The sequence below is a fragment of the Poecile atricapillus genome, chromosome 3 (genome assembly GCF_030490865.1).
Source record: "Poecile atricapillus isolate bPoeAtr1 chromosome 3, bPoeAtr1.hap1, whole genome shotgun sequence".
Lineage (NCBI taxonomy): Eukaryota > Metazoa > Chordata > Aves > Passeriformes > Paridae > Poecile > Poecile atricapillus.
In genome coordinates this window covers 16957531-16974584 of record NC_081251.1, presented here as the reverse complement: position 1 = coordinate 16974584, position 17054 = coordinate 16957531, and the positions used below count along the sequence as shown (strand labels likewise).

Below are 17054 nucleotides of genomic sequence, written 5' to 3'. Positions count from 1 at the left end.
GTTCTGGTTTTATACAGTCACTTGAAATAAAGTGTTATTATCTTATCTAATTATCTTATCTTTTGTCTTTCAGATTTGTCTAACACCACCAAAATTGTAGACTGGTTGGTGCTTTCTCATGGGATCCGTGTGACTGACAAAGGAGAGATTGTTGTGGTAGGTGTTTACCTTGACTGTCTTGATAACACTTGTCCAGGGCATAGACAGATGCAATTTTCAATGCAGCCATGCTTTTATAGGACTCTGATGCCAACAGAAGCTGTGGGAGGAGAAAAATATGCCTAAGAGATGGGTTTTACAGTCTTTGGAATTGCTCTTGTGGTTTCCCATAAAAGTGGAAGCCACATAGCCTGGGGTCATGTAAGATGAGGGAATTTATCAAAGTTTGCTTTTAATTATGGAGCTCTAACATGAAAAGGGTTGGTTCATTTACCAAAGAAATGTAGGAAAACAACTGAATCTGCACTCTAATTAGCTCCCTAGCAAAATCCAACTCACAGAGACTTGTCTGATAGCAATCCTCAAAGCACAGTTTAATGGTACCACCTAAAATGGCCTCACTAAACTTTCATTTTTAAATCTCTGCATAGCATGTATATGTGCATATATATATACACACATATAAAACACATCTAAAAATATATCTTCATCTCTGTAACAGGGCCTGTTTTGTTTTCATATATGGTTTTTGATTTAATAGTTCCATTTTTTGTGTACTCCATGTGTCTTATATACTTCACACTCCAAATAAGGGGATGATAAAATAAAGTGATTTCCTTTTTAAGATAGCTACAGTTCTATATGTACTCCATAGAAAATAATTGATGTAATTGGTAAATGTATCTCCAGTCAAACAAAAACATAGTACATATTTATCTTCAGATATTTTAGAAGGCAGCAGGTCTTACGTTTAAAAAATGAAAACCTGTCTATTTCTCTTTAGTTTGGAAAAGGTCATCCTGTGAATATCACTAGAGCTGCAAGTTCTGCATTATGCTTGCTCTGATATATGGCTATATGCAGAAATGATGGCATTTTTAGGATTTTTATTTGCCTTAGCTTGTGACTTGCTGTTGGTAGTTTTCCATTTTTCCAAGCAATGCCTCTTTTGCACCCATTCATTTTCTGGAAATAGTACTAAAAGGTCATATACTTACTGTCTAGCAGATTGTACAATTTTTTTCCCTCCTTTTCTTTAAAACTCATGTTCTTGGCCTAGTTATTGAAGTATAGTGGTGTTCTTACTTGACTCTTTCTGATTACAGGAAAAACCTCTTGTGAAAACATAATCATACCCTCGTTATGTATTGAAGATTTAATATAACAATATGTATGCTCTGCTTGGGTAACATATCATAATATAAAGAAGTACTTCTTAATTATATAGCTAGTTGAAATATTTTTCATCTTTTTTTTTCTGTTCCATTTTTTAGTACTAAGTGAAAAAATCTGTATTTTCACATCTTTTATACAGGCAGAAAATCTAAATGGGAGGGGGGAAGAAGAGATAACATTTATTTTAAGACCAAAATGTCTGCTGGTGTCTTTCATATCCCTTGCTTAAAAAAAAAAACTGAGGTTAAAAAAAATTAATCTACAGTTTTATTGTTTTCTTCTTTAATTTAACTAGTTGATTTAAAATTTAAACACAAAGAATCGAATTATTTTTTTGTCCCTCGCAGTGCTCTAGTTAATTGCTTTTATAAGCTTTCAGCTTACAAGTAACCAGCATTTTTCCTACTTTTCATAAGCTATGCTTGAAACATATTCTTCATTCCTGATACTTAGAAACTTGAAGAAAATCCTTATAAGAAGTGAGAAATGGCAGGTTTATGCATGTCTGTCCTTGGGTTCAATAATTTCTTGAACTAGTTCCCCTCCCATTTAGTGTCGTACTTTACCCTGCATCATGGGTATTAGGTGAGCAACCATATCTCTTCTTGTTTTCCATGTGGGAAGTTAAATGAGCCACGGTCTCTCAGCCTTTCTCTCTCCCTTCCTTCAGCTCTCCATCCTCTTCTGAAGAGTCCCATGCCTTCAGGCATGATGGTCTGCCTCTGCACCTATTCATCACTGTATTCTTTCAGCAGTGCAGCTTGTTATGTTCTCACCTTGCTGTTGGTTTAGTGTTCTGCTGAGGTGCCTCTAAAGATCCTCAAACTTCTCCAGGCATCATATCCCATTTTCTGAAACACGAGGGAAAAAACAAATGTAACGTACTCAGGAACTATGTCCATTGTCTTGGAAAAGCACGCATAAGTGGTCAGTCTTTTTTTCATTTTCTCAGACAAGTGGAAGCCTAAGTTGAGAGTGATATGTTCTGGGAAAAGTCACACAATTGTGAACTTCTGTGATCCTTCCTGGCCTCCGATCAGTGTGAAGGCAGCTCTGACATCTTGTGAACATAACACAGTTAAAATGTGCTTTGGGTTCTTGAATCTTTCTGCTGCCTTCCAACCCTATTTCACTGAAATGGCTCTAAGGGATTACTGAAGTGGGGCATGTTCTGGCAGAGAACTGTATTGGAAAATATTTGTGGCATACAGATGATCATGAGGTATTTGTGTAAAGAACAAGAACATACCATACATAGCTCAGATGATTAATACAAAGCAGAAAAGCATTGCCTGATTTTCCTCGTCTGGCAGGCAAGATCCTGCCACTCCTGTCTGTGTGATAGTGAACATAGGGCGACAGCTCATTGATCTTTCCTAAGCATCTAGAGAGGCTTGTGCTCTTGTCATCTTTAGACATGCTTTCATAGTTTGCTCCTGCTCATTAGTAGGGAGAAAAGGGAGCAGATGGGGAAAGTCAGAATTTGCCAGTAAAATGCAGAATTCTTCTCCAATAATCTAGTGTTGGTTTGAAATTGTCAGATTTTCTATTGGAGTTTATAACTTCTGTCTCATTGTTTATAACCTTAAAATAGTTCTAATGTTTCATTTCATTGTGGAAGGAAACAAAAGCCAATACTTTGGCTTTGCTTCAGATAAAGATGTTTTCTAAGTAGCTGTCTGTAACCTTAATGGCAATTAGACCTACATAAACTGAATCATTGTACCATAATTTAGTGCTAAGTGGGTGATCAAGATCTAGTGATACAGTAATAATTTACATTGCTATTATTATTATTATTATCATAATCATCATTACTGTGCTATGTCTTATAGCAGTAGCCAAAGGCACAACTTGGCTTAGTCCAACATAGGAAACTTGTAACTAAAATAAAATTTAATAAAGCTGTAAATATCTGTCCACAGAAGTCAGAGTGTTTTTTCACCCTGTGACATGGAGAAAGAATTGCATTGTGGAGGTGACAAACTCATTCTGTGATGTCAGCCACAAATTAAAATTTGTTTTTAATTATAGTCCATGGAACAAGATGAAAAACTACATTTATTAGCTTTGTCACAAAAAATATTCCCCACTAATAAAGAAGGGTTTGAAGATGGGATATATTTATCAGTGTGCAAAATTTTTAAAAATAAACTATCTCTGTGCATTCTAAAGCCATCTGCATTTCTTCATTTGTCTGGTTCTTTGTATGTTTGGGTCTGTGGCTAGCTCAGATCAGCGTGGAAGTGGTTCTGACGAGACATGGCCTTCTCAGTCTTCATGGTTTTCAGTTCTTAGTTTTGAATGCCCGTCTGGTGCTGCAGAAGAGCTTAGCATCTTATTGAAATAAATAGCTGCAGGTTGCATTTCTGAGGCTTTGTTTCAAATGTTGGAGGGTTCTGGGTTTTTTCCTATTTTTTTGTTATTTTTTTGTTGCAAGCTGGTTTTGGTTTTTTTAAAATCGGTATCAGCTTCTAACCTAGGAATATTTTGGGGTTATACCATACACCAAAACCTGATTAGGAGTTATTTCTCACCTCTTTTAAAGTTTGTAGAACTAAGACTGGCTGTGAATGTTTACTTTTTATATGGTTGCTATGTATATGTGACATTGACTTTTTGTAGTTTGTTCAGACTCTGTAAAATTGATCGCCTTTCTGTTAAGAGGGGATTGCAAGAGTTAGTGAAGTTGGAGATGGTTCATTGTCACCAGCTCAATGTTTGAGAAAGGAAATAGAGGACACTGACTACTGCAAGTGTACAAAATATTAAATGTGCTGGAATGTACTGGTAGTGTATGAAGCAGGGAAGGAGGCACAAGTCAAGACACTTATCTGCTGTTGTGTATTTTGACCTTTATAAAGTTAAGTAACTGCTGCACACCTTGCAGCAATTTTTTGTCTTGTGGAAAAGTCTCATCGCTGCATAACAGTCAATTCCTAAGCTTTCACAAGCTTTCTTCCAATTTTTTTTTTTTAAATGCAATGTACACAACTCCATTACAGCAGTACTTGAGAAATTTTCTTGTCCCTAGATTCAGACATTACAGCCTCTAATTTTCTCTGATCAGTTTTCCATTTTCCTGGTAATATATTGATCCTAACAAGGATTGATAGCTCTTTCTGTGTTTGCTGTCATGTCATTATTATTAAATCTTCCTCCCATCCCCAGTAGTTACAAATCCAGCTCTTCCTGCATTCTTCTGGCTTTAATTTTGCATGTCTCAATCCAGTTTTGCTTTTCTATAAAATTTGCAGGTTGGCTGGAAGTAACACTGCAGAATAATAACTGCCACTGGGAATGAAGCTGCTAGAGAGATCTGGATCTCAGAGAGGGAAACTGCCTACTTCATCCCTTTCCTTTTCTGTAATGGTAAAGGGGTGATTTACAGCTTGCTATATAATTCAGCAGTCCTTTTAATGTCTCTGTTATAAATTGAGGTGCTGGTTCCCATTTCTGTCAAGCCTTCAAGCCTTGAGCTCAGGACTTGGGAGGAAACAGGTTAGTAGCTGGTCTATCAGGCATAGGCTGAGCTGCACAAGCAAGCTGGTTTTCTCAAGAGCTATGTAAAGAACTTCTCCAAGCACTTGGAAACCCTCTCAAACCTCAGTGCTTGCTGTTCCAAGCCCAACAGTTACTTTTTAACACTGCTTTCTTTAACCAAACAGCAAAACCAGTCTCCACAGAGGAAAACATTTCATTTTGAGTATTAGTAGGGAAGGCAGGAGAGAGAAAAAAGCTGTCTGTGTCACAGCATAATTATACTGTCTTATGCACTACATACCACTTTGCCTGCTTTTTCCATCTGCTAACTCTCTGACCACTGCTCTCTTTGCAAGAACCCAGACCTCCTGGTTATTTCAGGTCACTTGCAGGTATTGTAGCATCCTCTTCAAGCCAGCTCAGGTGATTCAGACCTATGGTTAGAAGTTAAGTTCAGTTTGTTGCTCAATATGAAAGTGTTGTACCCAAGTGTGAGAGCCTGTATTACTGTTCAACACTTAGAATTCTTATTCTAGTGACATTTGTGTCCATAATTGTTTCCTTTTTTAGTGCTTCAATTATTTTTTATACTTGCTAAGTCTTTATCAGATATTTTTACAAATGGTTGGTTACTTTTATTAATTTCTAACAACCACATGGTTAGAAGCCACATGTGGTCAGCTTTTGCTTTATGTTTTTAAATCTAATATTTGGATGATTCCTGGTCTACATATCCTTCTCATTTTCACCATCTCCCATGGGCCTTCTTTAGTGGGGTATGTGGTTTTTTGTTCTTTTCAAGTACAGATAGATTATGAATGTGCTGCTAGCTACTGACCTAGTTGTTTTGTCAGTCATATTCCCAAACTCCCTGTTAACTCAATTGCATGACTTCAGCTATCAGACTTTGCAGGTTTAGAGTAGCACTAGCTTGTCTTACAGCTGGTCTATATCTGATGCTAAATCTTCCCTATTCTCCATCTAGAACAGAGTTTGGGGTGGCTGAAAAAACCTCTGAATTTATTCTGTTGTATTATAGGGTCTTCCTACACTGCTCTGCACTAGCCTTTCCCAGCTAAGTGAGTTCTGAAGCCCACCAAGCACCTTGGTTCAAGTTGTGATGCTCTTGCTCCCATTTGTGCTCACCAGTATGAAGGAGATATGCTGCTTTGTGTCTCCAGTTTTTAAAGGAATGGTTTATTCCAGCTCTTTTGGAGAAGCAGCAGCCAGCTCCTGTGCTCCTCCTTCTTGCTTGTTTTCTAAAGTAGCACTGCTTGCTCTTGAATCTATTTAATTTGTTTCTTGATGGAAGGAAACTCAAGGGCTGCCTTTGCCAATTAACTAGGACAAAATACTCTGTTAGTAGAAAATGTAGGTTACCCAAGGATTTCAGAAAAGAAATGTGGGATACCTTTGATGGTTAAACAGTTGTTCTTTGGTGGTGGGTTCTTGTCATTAAACATGCAATAGGAATTCAGAGATGTTCCAGGTTTATTTCCTCCCTGAAAGCTTTTTTTTCTGTGTAGTTTTAATACTGACAAACTATTTAATCCAAGTAACACATCAAAATTTTAAGTCCTAGTCAAGCATTTACTGTCCTTTGATTAAAAAAAAGCAACCCCAAAACCCCAACAAAACCTAGAGAATGACTTAAGGCCTTTGACATGGTTCAGTCATATAAGTAGACTATACTTAAGAACATTAATAGCCATATTTAAAATGAAATTTCTATTATTGTCCTCCTAGATTGCTAGGTGCAATAACTTCAGCCAAGAAAGAGCAATCAGATTGAGTTTGTTACTAGGAATATCTACAAACCAGCCACAAAACCTAATTTTAAGCAGTGGGTTGTAATCTGTGCTGTTTGGTTTAGAGCCCCTGCAGCAATTCCTTTCCAAATGTCTATTTAAAACTGGTATGTCAGACCTCTGGCTTTTTTTTCACAATGTCCTGAGCATAAGACACTATGATGACCGTTAGAGTAAATAGGAAAATGTAACAACTACAGAACTTAAAAAAAAAAATTTTTTAGTAGAGTGGATTCCCTTTAAATAGAGAGGTATGTTTGAAGAGGTGGGTGGTGGTGTGTGTACCATGTTGCTTGGTTGGGACCATAATGAACAACCTCATCTGTGATCTTCCCAGCAGCTGGAAAGAGGGCAGGCTTCTGTGGTTTGTGTCTTGTTTAGTTTGAGAAAGCATGACTTGAACTTGGAAAGTTTCCTACTATCTGAAATGTAACTAGACCTCTGGGAAGTGTATAATATCTTTGCCCACCATTTTTTAATTCTGCCTTTTAGTCAAACTTTTTCAAGAAAAAAGTTTGTTTTTTTTTCTTTATTCCTTATTTTGATGTTGACTTGATTGGTCTGCTTTTTTTGCGCTGCATACAAAGGTGATGGAAGCTACAGGAATCAGAACTGCTCAGACAAATACTGTATCGAGATACTTCCTGATGCCCAAACAGCTCTGCAGAAAATGATTGCTCACTAAATTCAGCTACTCATGTTTTCTGAGGCACAGAATTTAGTACCAAGGCTATTAATATTAGTTGAATTGTATTACAGCTTGTTTGTATTGATGCAAATTTCTGGAACCTCTAGTCCACTGAAGCGTACACCATGCAAACATTAGAGAATATCCCACAGAGCAATTTGCAGTTGATTTCTGCTAATAAACTGTTTGGGACTGTTGAGAGTACCCATATGAGTACATGTCAAGCTCCTGAAAAGTTTTTTTTCAGACATAAGAGATGTCCAAGGTAAAGGGCTTGACACAGATATTTTACATAGGGAGAAGCATGTTTCTGAAGAGCTATTAGCCTTTTCCTGGATCTTGTTTTTGTGGGACAAGGTTTAGTTAGCTTTTTAGTTACTTTTTAGGTAGTGAACGTAGACTGATCATTTGTACCTGTGGAATGAGCTCAATTTATAAAGTAGCTTAAGGAATAGATTGTGTATGTAAATGCTTTAAATATTAAGTATCACTGCTTTACTTTACTTTCTTCTTTAGGAAATAAAATTACTTAATTCTGATATTTTTCTCTCCTTCTAAAGACCATGAGGACTCACTGAAAAAGCCCTTCATTTGATTTTTTTGTTTTCAAAGCTTTTCTTTGTAATCCCCTAGAATAATAGCCACAAGCTTAAGCTGCCCTAAAAATGCTTTTCTTCATGTCAGAATAAGTCTATGCAAATTTCAGTCACTTTACGCAGCAAACCAGATCTCTGCTGGGAAACAGAAGAGTAAGTAGGTGTTTTCTATCCCTGTGCCCAACATGCTTTCTTTCTGCTAGTAAGCAGGTCAGCACTGTGACCCACAAGACGTGCAGTGCAGGCTGTGTTTCAGCATCCTTCCTTCCTGCCCATGTGCATGAGCATGTAAAAGTTACAGGTTGAGCAGGATGCAGGTGGTTTGTACAGATACAAAACCCAAAAGTGCTCCAATGGACATTCAGCATGGGGTGTATCTGAATGCTAGGACTGACTAGCTGTTGCAACATCTGTATTTAGGGAAGGGATTAATATGGTCTAGGAGTGCTAGGAGATAACACAGAATGGTAGTAGGTGGTTTCTCTCTTGAGTAGGCGGTCACATTCACTGCAACCTACAGCAGAGTTAAGTACTCTGGTGCACTAGGTGTTAATGCTTGCATATCAATGGTACCTGAGGTGTTCCCTCTAACTGGATGAATTATGGGAGTATGTAGAAGGTGTGAGGGGGTTGACTTAAGTACCTTCAGCTTTCTCTTCATAGCAATACAGTGACATGTAGGCAGCATCCTTTTTTATTTATATTTCTATTACAATTCAAATTGATTTTGCTGACACCATGTTAGAAAAAGCTTTATTTAAATTAATTTTGGTAGCTTATTCTATTGGTATATTCCTTGAATAATTTTTGACATCTGTTCTGTTTGTGTAACTCAAAAGACAAATATATTCCATAATAATAAAGATTAAAAATCCCAAAGGTCAGAATCACAGAGTGGGTCAGGTTGGAAGGGACTACAGGGGATCATCCAGTCCAACCTCCCTGCTCCAGCAGGGTTATCCTGCAGCACATGGTTTGTGTTCAGTTATTGAATTTCTCCAGTGAGGAATAATATAACACAATTACACAAGCTCTCTGGGAAACCTGTTCCTGTGCATTTACCTCCACGGTAAAGAAGTTCTTCCTAATATTCAGGTGGAACCTTCTTTGCATCAGTTTCTGCCCACTGCCTCTTGTCCTTACTAAATTAATTAAATGGTAGGGAAAGTGATTTGCCAATGTAGAACTTCCAGTAGCTTGTTCTTAACATTTTGTTGTAAATGAGGAAGGAAACTGTAGTTCAGGTGCCAAAATTTAATTTTTAATCTTCATTTACTACAATTATTCATGAGTACAAGGAGAAAGCTAAATGTAAACTAGAACTAATAGAACAGAGACCAACACCTATTGATTTTTGAGCTGTCCTCAAGTGCACAAGGTGGTGCAGAGGAAATCCCAACAGCATTTCTCTGCATGAGTTCCCAAAATCAAGAGGTCTGTAACTTACTGTATTTATCTAGACAAGGGGAGCCCTGAAGGGAGTATTTCCATCACTGCGGTGATTCTGTGCTCTTTGTTTCTTCCCTGTTACGCTTTCAGTTATCTCTACATGTCCTCTGTACTTCAGCCTTTGGTTTTGGTATCTCTGCCTGTGTGGTTGCATAGAGGTTAGGCACGGTCTCTGCCATGTGCTGCTGCTTTCTACAGTAAACAAGGGTTATATATGTGTGTTGTACTGCAAATGTTGTTTTTAGATGGGGAGAGAGAAAAACAGCAACAAAGCTGCAAGCATTACTGTGCAACAATAATACTACTGTGAAGGATTAGAGCTGGGGCTAATGTTGAGACTACTACATGACACCTCTGAGAATGCTGTTACAGGCTGATTCTCTGCAGAGGGAGAAGTACAGGAAAATGTATTCAGGCAGCTGATGCACTGCTCATCTCCCCATCCTCTGCTCAGCCCATGTGGTGTGGTAGGTACCAGCTGATGTGTCTCTCTGACTAAGCTGCATGAGCTGCTCAATTAAGCAGTAAGTTTGGGAGCAAAGAGGTTATTTCTCTGAGAATAACTCAAAGAGTTGTTCTATATAACTCAGGTGATCTAACCATCAGATTTTTTTATTTTTAATTTTTTTGGTGCATGCAATCTTAGTGGTTCACACTGGCATAAGAACTTTCCTTTGATTGTGTTTGCAAGACCTTGTTTCCTTTGATTGATTGTGCAAGACCTTGTTGAAGGTCTTGCAAGGCCTGTGCTAAATCACTTGACCACTTAGAGAGAAACTAAGCGTCTGTCCCTAATCATGGACAAAAAAGGCATGGAGATACATAGTTGGAACATGGAATTTTGGATGTGTGAGATGAAACTTGGAAGCAAACATCACTTGATGAATATAGGTAGCATGGTTGAGATATTAACACAGACAAAAATATAATTAAATTTTGTAACACGTGCTTAAAGGCAAAATGCCCCTTTCCTAGAGAGGAAAGGAGCAGCCAGTTGCCTAGTAGGACAGTGAGAGTGAAGAACTGGATTTTGCTACAGATATGATGGGAAGAGGGCAGACTGCTTCAAGCAGGAGGAAATTAGAACAACAGGAGATAAAAAGACAAAACTTCTAGGGGGATGCTGGGGAATAATCAATTGGATTTGAACTGTGCAGAAAGAGATTTGAATCCAGAGTCATCAAGTTTGTTAGGCCAGAGATTTGTTGTAAAATATCCTAGTTGATAATTGTATTTTTTATCATGTAAAGCATCAGATGATATGAATAATGATAAAAATATTTTGTTCTCTTATCTATTTTTAAATTTAGGACCACTAGTAAGAAAAACAGTGAGTAGCAGCTAGTGTTGATCAGACTAGATCCTGTCTGCAGGATGTACTGAGCAGGCTGTATCAGTTTTTTCAGTGTTTGAGCTGTTCAAACCTGAGCTCCACTGTTAAGTAGGCAAGTGATACCTTGAGATGGTTTGTGGTGGGTTTTTCAATCCCATGTACTCTCTTCCTCATCTGACACTTGCAAAGCACAATGGAAGTACAGCTTGCCCTAAGCATGCATTTTGTCATAGTTGCAAGTAAAAGAACAGTTTTGATTTCCTTTTGAGAGGTGTCCAAATGTCTCAGAACTAGGGCTCCATTTCCCTTTCTCTTATTTTCAGTTTCACAATAACTTTGCATAACTTTAAATGTGGTTTCTAGCTTTAAGCTTCTGAGGCTTTTCTCTTTCCTCTCAGAAAGAAAGGTCTTACAGAGCTCAAACTTGCTGTTATTTGGACTTTGTGTAAACATAGCTCTTACTTTTCTGAGTCACCTGTGGAGAAGGAAAACTTTGTGGTATGTCAAAGCTTCAAGCTGTTCGTTACTGATTTATTGCTCATGTGAAGACAGCCCAGAGTGCACTAATTCATCAATTCATGTAAGCAGAGAGGATGGAAAGAATAGGAGGAAACAAGAAAGTGGGTGGAGGGGAAAAGAGTTGGGGAAGAGAAAATAAAAACATGGAGCAATGTAAGGGATGGGAGGAAAGACATATCAAAGCAGTTGTTTTTGAGTGGGTGGTCTAGGAATTTCTGGCAAATAATAAGGTGCTTCTCTAGAGAGCAGTGGAATTGTCTGTGCCATTCTTATTACTGTGGTCTTTACCAGCTAGGACATTATTTGGTCTTGAGTCACTTCTGACCGCTAGATAGTGTTTGGGTGTTTTTGCAGTTGTGCTTAGGTTACAACTGACTTTAAGATCTGTCTCTTTTAGGTTGGCTTCATCTTGCCTCACTTTAAGACCTCTTTGTGTGCAGCTGATACTCCCTTCTCTAAAATACTCAGAGCCTAAACATTTTGACTGTTAAAGATTTAACCTGTGGCCTCACACACTTGCATATAGGAATTACTGCCACAGTAATTCACAGATCACGCCTTGGTGTTTGCCCCACTATTCAAAGGCAGTGGTTCACTGCAGTAAATTTTATGGAAGCTTCTAATAAGTATCTAGTAGGTTCATGACTCTTAATACAAGAAAATGAGACAGGCAGGCTTGTTCTCTCCAGACCAAAATGTGTTGTACTCGTGCCAGTTTTAGATCCAGCTGATAAACCGGTTCTACAGTGTCCATGCTTTTCTCCCATATTATGTGGGAAGTAGTTTTGCCATCAGGCAGAGATGACGATGCTTTTAAAATGCATTTCATCTTGACCTCACTGTTTCAAATTATCTTAAGCCTTGTGCCTCTGGCTGCTGAGAGTGCTCTGAGGTAGCAGAGGATCTGGGACTCCACTACTAGGAAATGGCATGGTGCAAGGACTTCCCAGCTTTTGTCTGAGGTCATCTGCTGCTGGTCCAATGCTTTTATAATCTCTTGGCTAGCAAACATTGATTACACACGTGAATTCTGAGCAGTGTTCTTTAGTAGTTACACACCTGTCCTTTTGTTCATGTAATCTTTTGGGAATATTGAATGTTTGGGTCATACTGCAATGGGATTCCACTTCAATCGTTATTTTATTCTGTATAACAAAGTACATTACTTCTGGGAAGAGCTGGGAAGTTGATCTGTTTCAGCTATTTTCTCCAGATTTTTCTTGTCTTTCCTATGTTACCTAGTGTCTTATCACACCATTTTTCTTTCTATTAAATTTCTTTTTTGTTACCTTTGACTCTTCCAGTTCTTTCCCTTCTGCCAGTTTGCCTTTCCCATCTGCAGTTTCTTTCAGATGAAGATAAGTGATTTTCTTTTTTTGTTTTAAATGTTTTTGCCCTGGCCTACAGGATCTGAATAGCAGCCTCACCCAGTTTATTTCAGGTTGCTGCTGTTTGGCAGTGCTACAAGAAGCCACAGTGGCACCAGTGCTGGTTGACAAACAGAAGAAAATGCAAGGTCAGGAAAGTCTTTGGCTCTGTCACATTCAGTGGCTGTATTTTTTGGACTATGTGCAAGGATCTAGCTTTCTGGGGCACTTTTGCATGGACAACTTATGGCGTGTTTATTTGTAGTATTCTTTTGAAGGAGGAGTTTTAACAATATCTTGTTTTCTGTGTCGCCGTAATATCTTTTCCTCTCTACCCGCCCATGTATTTGATAGGCAGTATTCTCATATCCATAGATCTAGAAACTGTCCATTGCTTTTCTAATCTTTAAAATCTTCATGGTCTGTGCAGTAATCAAACCACATTGTCTAAGGTTTTGACAGGGGTGGCTGCTGTATATCATACTCTAATTTCTCTAGAAAAGAAACAAGAAAAATGTAGTCAGGTATTTAGCAAAGAAATTGGTGTGGGTTTTTTTTTTTTTTTTTTTCTTTTAACAAACCCTAACAGTGATTTGTCCCTGAAGTAATCCACTGCATTTCTTTTATACTCGGCGTTACTTTTATCAGTAAAATAATACCTTTTATCAGTAAAAAGACACATTGTTTCTTCTTTTTCTTGGTATTTGAATGTTTCAGTATAATCTTTATACATGTGTGTCTGTACACACATGTATATATACGTATATACATATATATGTACATATATATTATATATATATGTTTTATATATATATTAGGATTTTTTCAGTCAGGGTGGTAAAGCAGAGAAACATAGTGGCTATTCATGAGTGGACTGAAGTCCCTGGAATTTTTGTTTCAACTCAAAGTAAGAGCTTGTTTCCCATTTGCTTTATTGTCTAGGAGACTGAAGTTGCTAACAGTGTTCTAAAGCTTATGCATGGTCTTTTGTTTCTTCTGGGCTTGGGCCCTGGAATAGCTTGAAGATGAGAACCTGGAGAGGTTGAAGTTGGTGGTTAGTCTGTGTAGGGACTTAAAGGCTAGGTCTGAAGAGTTCACAGTAGACAATGTGTTGACATGACACTTGTACTTAGACTAAGTTGAAGCTTTTTTTTTTTATGTTTTCTACATGTTGAAATAAGTTATGCCTATAAACAGCAGCCTGTTATACTGCTGGAATAAAAAATGTGGCTTTAGTGACTGGGATTGTCTGGAATTCAAGGGCTGATACCTATCTGCTAGACTTGTTCAGTTGATTGTGGATCAGATTTATAAGTGAGCCTGGAGACTTAGGTAGGCATTTGACAGGTTGACAGAATTTAAGAACCTAAGGAAGGCAGGCATCAAAACTCTGAAGTTAGTCATCTCTAAACATCCATGTAAATCAGTCTTGTGTTAGTGTGACTGACACATATCAGAGAGCTAATTCTGCTTTACTAGGCAGTTACTTCTGTGAAGATGAAGACTTGGAGACACAGTTACTGCAATGATAGATGCCAGTAACTAACTGAGATTGATAAGTGAGACATACTAAGTCTGTCTGCCAGTTTGTGTTATTGTAAGATCTACCTGGTGGGTGGGTGTAATAATTAATTTGTTTAATAAAGTGACTTTAAAATGACCTTATCTGTAATATAGTTGCATAATAAAAACTGGTGCCACCAATACAAAGCAGTTGCAAAGTATGGTTTGCCTGCAAAGGTCAATTATGTCATGCAGGCTTCTTTCATATGATCCTTCTGAGGATCTTTGCAAAAGCCTAGGAACAATGAAAAATGGCATCAAGTTCCAGCTCTGACAGAGGGGATGGCAAATAATGCAAGCTCTAATGTCCTTAGCCACTAACCTGGATCATGGAGGATATAGTCCCTGCTGCCTACAGCCCATAGGTGTGGGATCATGTGTGATGAGCCACAGCTGTGGCTGCAGAGGAAGGCTCAAAGTCAAAAATATTGACTGAAAAGATGTGGCAGGCAGTGCCAGTTCCAGGGTGCAGTGGAGTAGCCTTTCTGCAGATGACTGCACTTGAGACATTTGTGAGCTTCTTACTTCTTGTAAGTAAAAATCTGTAGGTTTTTGTATAGATTTATATTGTTATAAATATTAGTTGTAAAAATATATAGTATAGAAACATACTTGATATATTAAATAAATACAGTTGTACTGACAGATGTGTTTGACTTTATATAGGAGGAAATGTAGTCTATATTATATACTTTTTTAATCTATAAGTACATATACACAGTACTAAAACTGTACTGTAGCAGATGTCTGATTTCATCTAGTAGGCTGTGTTACTTTAATTAGAGTTATTTTGATAAAGAGGGACATGAAGATTGAGACCAAATTTTAAATCCCATATAAGTCCCTTCCTTTGATTTCTAAAAGAGCTGCTTTTCATCATGTCAATAAATTCAGATTAACTCCTTAAGGCAGATGACTTATGTGTACCTGACAAACTATCTGTCTGGTAGGAGAGGGGACTGAAGCCCTTAATTTAGAAATTAAATTCATCCCCAACCTAAAGCTGAAAATGGGATTCTGCTGAAATCTCTATTTGGAGTCTTGCTTGGTGGAAAAGACCCACTAGCTAGTGTGCTGCATGTGACTTCTATTCAGCCCTATTTTCTAGTCACTCTTCTCACATAGGCAGTCATGTATCCTAAGTGTTGATGATGCAATTGCAGTTTAAATGTACACTGTGAAATAGTTGACTGGCATGCAATAAGAAAAATCATATTGTTTTAGGATTTCTTGAATGGCTGGTATATAAGAAAGTTGCATTATTTCCTGCTTTCATAGAAGTTTTTGCAGTATTTATGCTTCACTGTTTTCTGCAACTCTTTGAGGCCTAAAAAGAATTGTTCTATTCTTGACTTACCAGAGGTAATCAGCCACTTGTTCTCACTGGAAAATGTAGTCTGTGTAGGTGGACCAAAAACTGAGGGATTGCTGTTCAGAAATACAGTTGATGTTCACTTAATTCATTAATTGTTCTTCAGAAATAATGAAAGTTTCCTTTTCATTCCATGTACATCTCTGGGAATGCCTAAGAGTCACATTCACATATGTTAAAGACAGTAAGTAAGTAAAGTAAGAAAACTTCAGTCACTTCTTTCTCTTTATGCAGAGGCTCCCTTTCAGTGTGGACATGCACATGACTGAAGAATTAAAGTCATTAGTCAAGTTGTTAATTATTTATTATAAGACTGCGCCAAGCAAACTCTTATATATGCTATTTCCTATGCTTCTGACTTCCAGTTTGCTTTGGGATGTTGTCTCAGAAAATCCTGTGCTGTCTTACCAAATATCTTACAAATTCAGTATTACCAGATATGGACCACAGTCAGCAAAAATGCATAAAGGAGACTGACCTTGACTGCAATAGAATTGGGAATCTGAACTGATGACCAACTTCTCTTTTGGTTTTCTGTGTCTCTAAGTCTGATTGGTGTATCTGCTGTCAATATTGATGTTTGGACTGTTTGGCAAGCAATACAGTCTCCAGTGAACTATATATTTAGTGTGCTAAGGTCAATTGAACTGTAGTTCTGTACCTTCACTTGCTGTATTTCTTGGGACCTCCTAGTACCATGGGGCAACATTTTCTACTGGCTGTTTGTGTAACTAGTGCTGTCATTCAACATAATAACACACCAAGATGCTTTTCAATATCTTGTTCCTCTAGAAATCCTTTTAGTTACCTTGTTTTTCTTGTAATTACTTAGCATTCTTGCTGAAGTATTGCACATCACTAGAAAGCATGAAAATGCAATCTGAAGCCATAAGAGGCCACAGCTGTGGAACAGTAGGAGTTTAAATCTGGTTTTGACAGAAGGTGTTTTGGTTTTTTTTTTGCTTTTCTCTTACAAGTTTGTTGTTTGGTTTTATGCTTTATTTTTTAAGCTTTTTTAAGCATTGTAATGTAAACATAGAAGTTTATTATTTAGTTGCAGCAGTGTGCTAGATGATCATGAAACAAGGCCTAGTCCATGTTTGAAAAGCTTCATTCTCTGTTCCTTTGCAGGGGTATCCAGGAGAAATGATCTGCTGGAGTGTGGAGGCTTTTTGTACAAGCTTTTTTAGGCTAGGTGGCAAATTTCTTGGCCCTTATTTTAATGGAACCAGTGACATTGTGTCCTCCCCTTGCCCCATAATGAATGTAAAATTTCTTTATTAAAAGGTGTTTGGCAAGGAGAGGAGAGCAAATGGCTCTGCTACCATTTGAGGCCGAATTCAGATTTTGCTCAGTTACCACCATGGCTGAATTCAGCATGGATTACATGCCAGCTGTATGGGGCAGCTAGTTTCTGCTGGTCTGTTGAAAGCCAGCTTGAAAGGCATTTTACTTTGATTCATTCTTGCTTTGCAGAAGACAAACAGAAGAAATATTTTCCAGTGAGGTGTTTTTGCAGTATAGTTGTTCTGCAAAAGTGA

General features: G+C 37.8%; 1 protein-coding gene across 7 annotated transcripts in view; it reads left to right on the top strand.

The window, feature by feature from the left end:
- RNF144A (ring finger protein 144A) overlaps positions 1-17054 on the top strand; it is a 63860-nt gene that overhangs the window by 14602 nt on the left and 32204 nt on the right. For 5 of the 7 annotated variants that reach the window (XM_058834382.1, XM_058834381.1, XM_058834379.1 and 2 more), the window contains one exon: positions 74-156. The gene's annotated coding sequence lies outside the window, so the exon portion shown is untranslated. Of the gene's footprint in view, positions 1-73; positions 157-4592; positions 4708-4727; positions 4837-17054 lie in introns of those variants that run through there. The other 2 variants (XM_058834383.1, XM_058834384.1) reach the window with 2 other exon arrangements.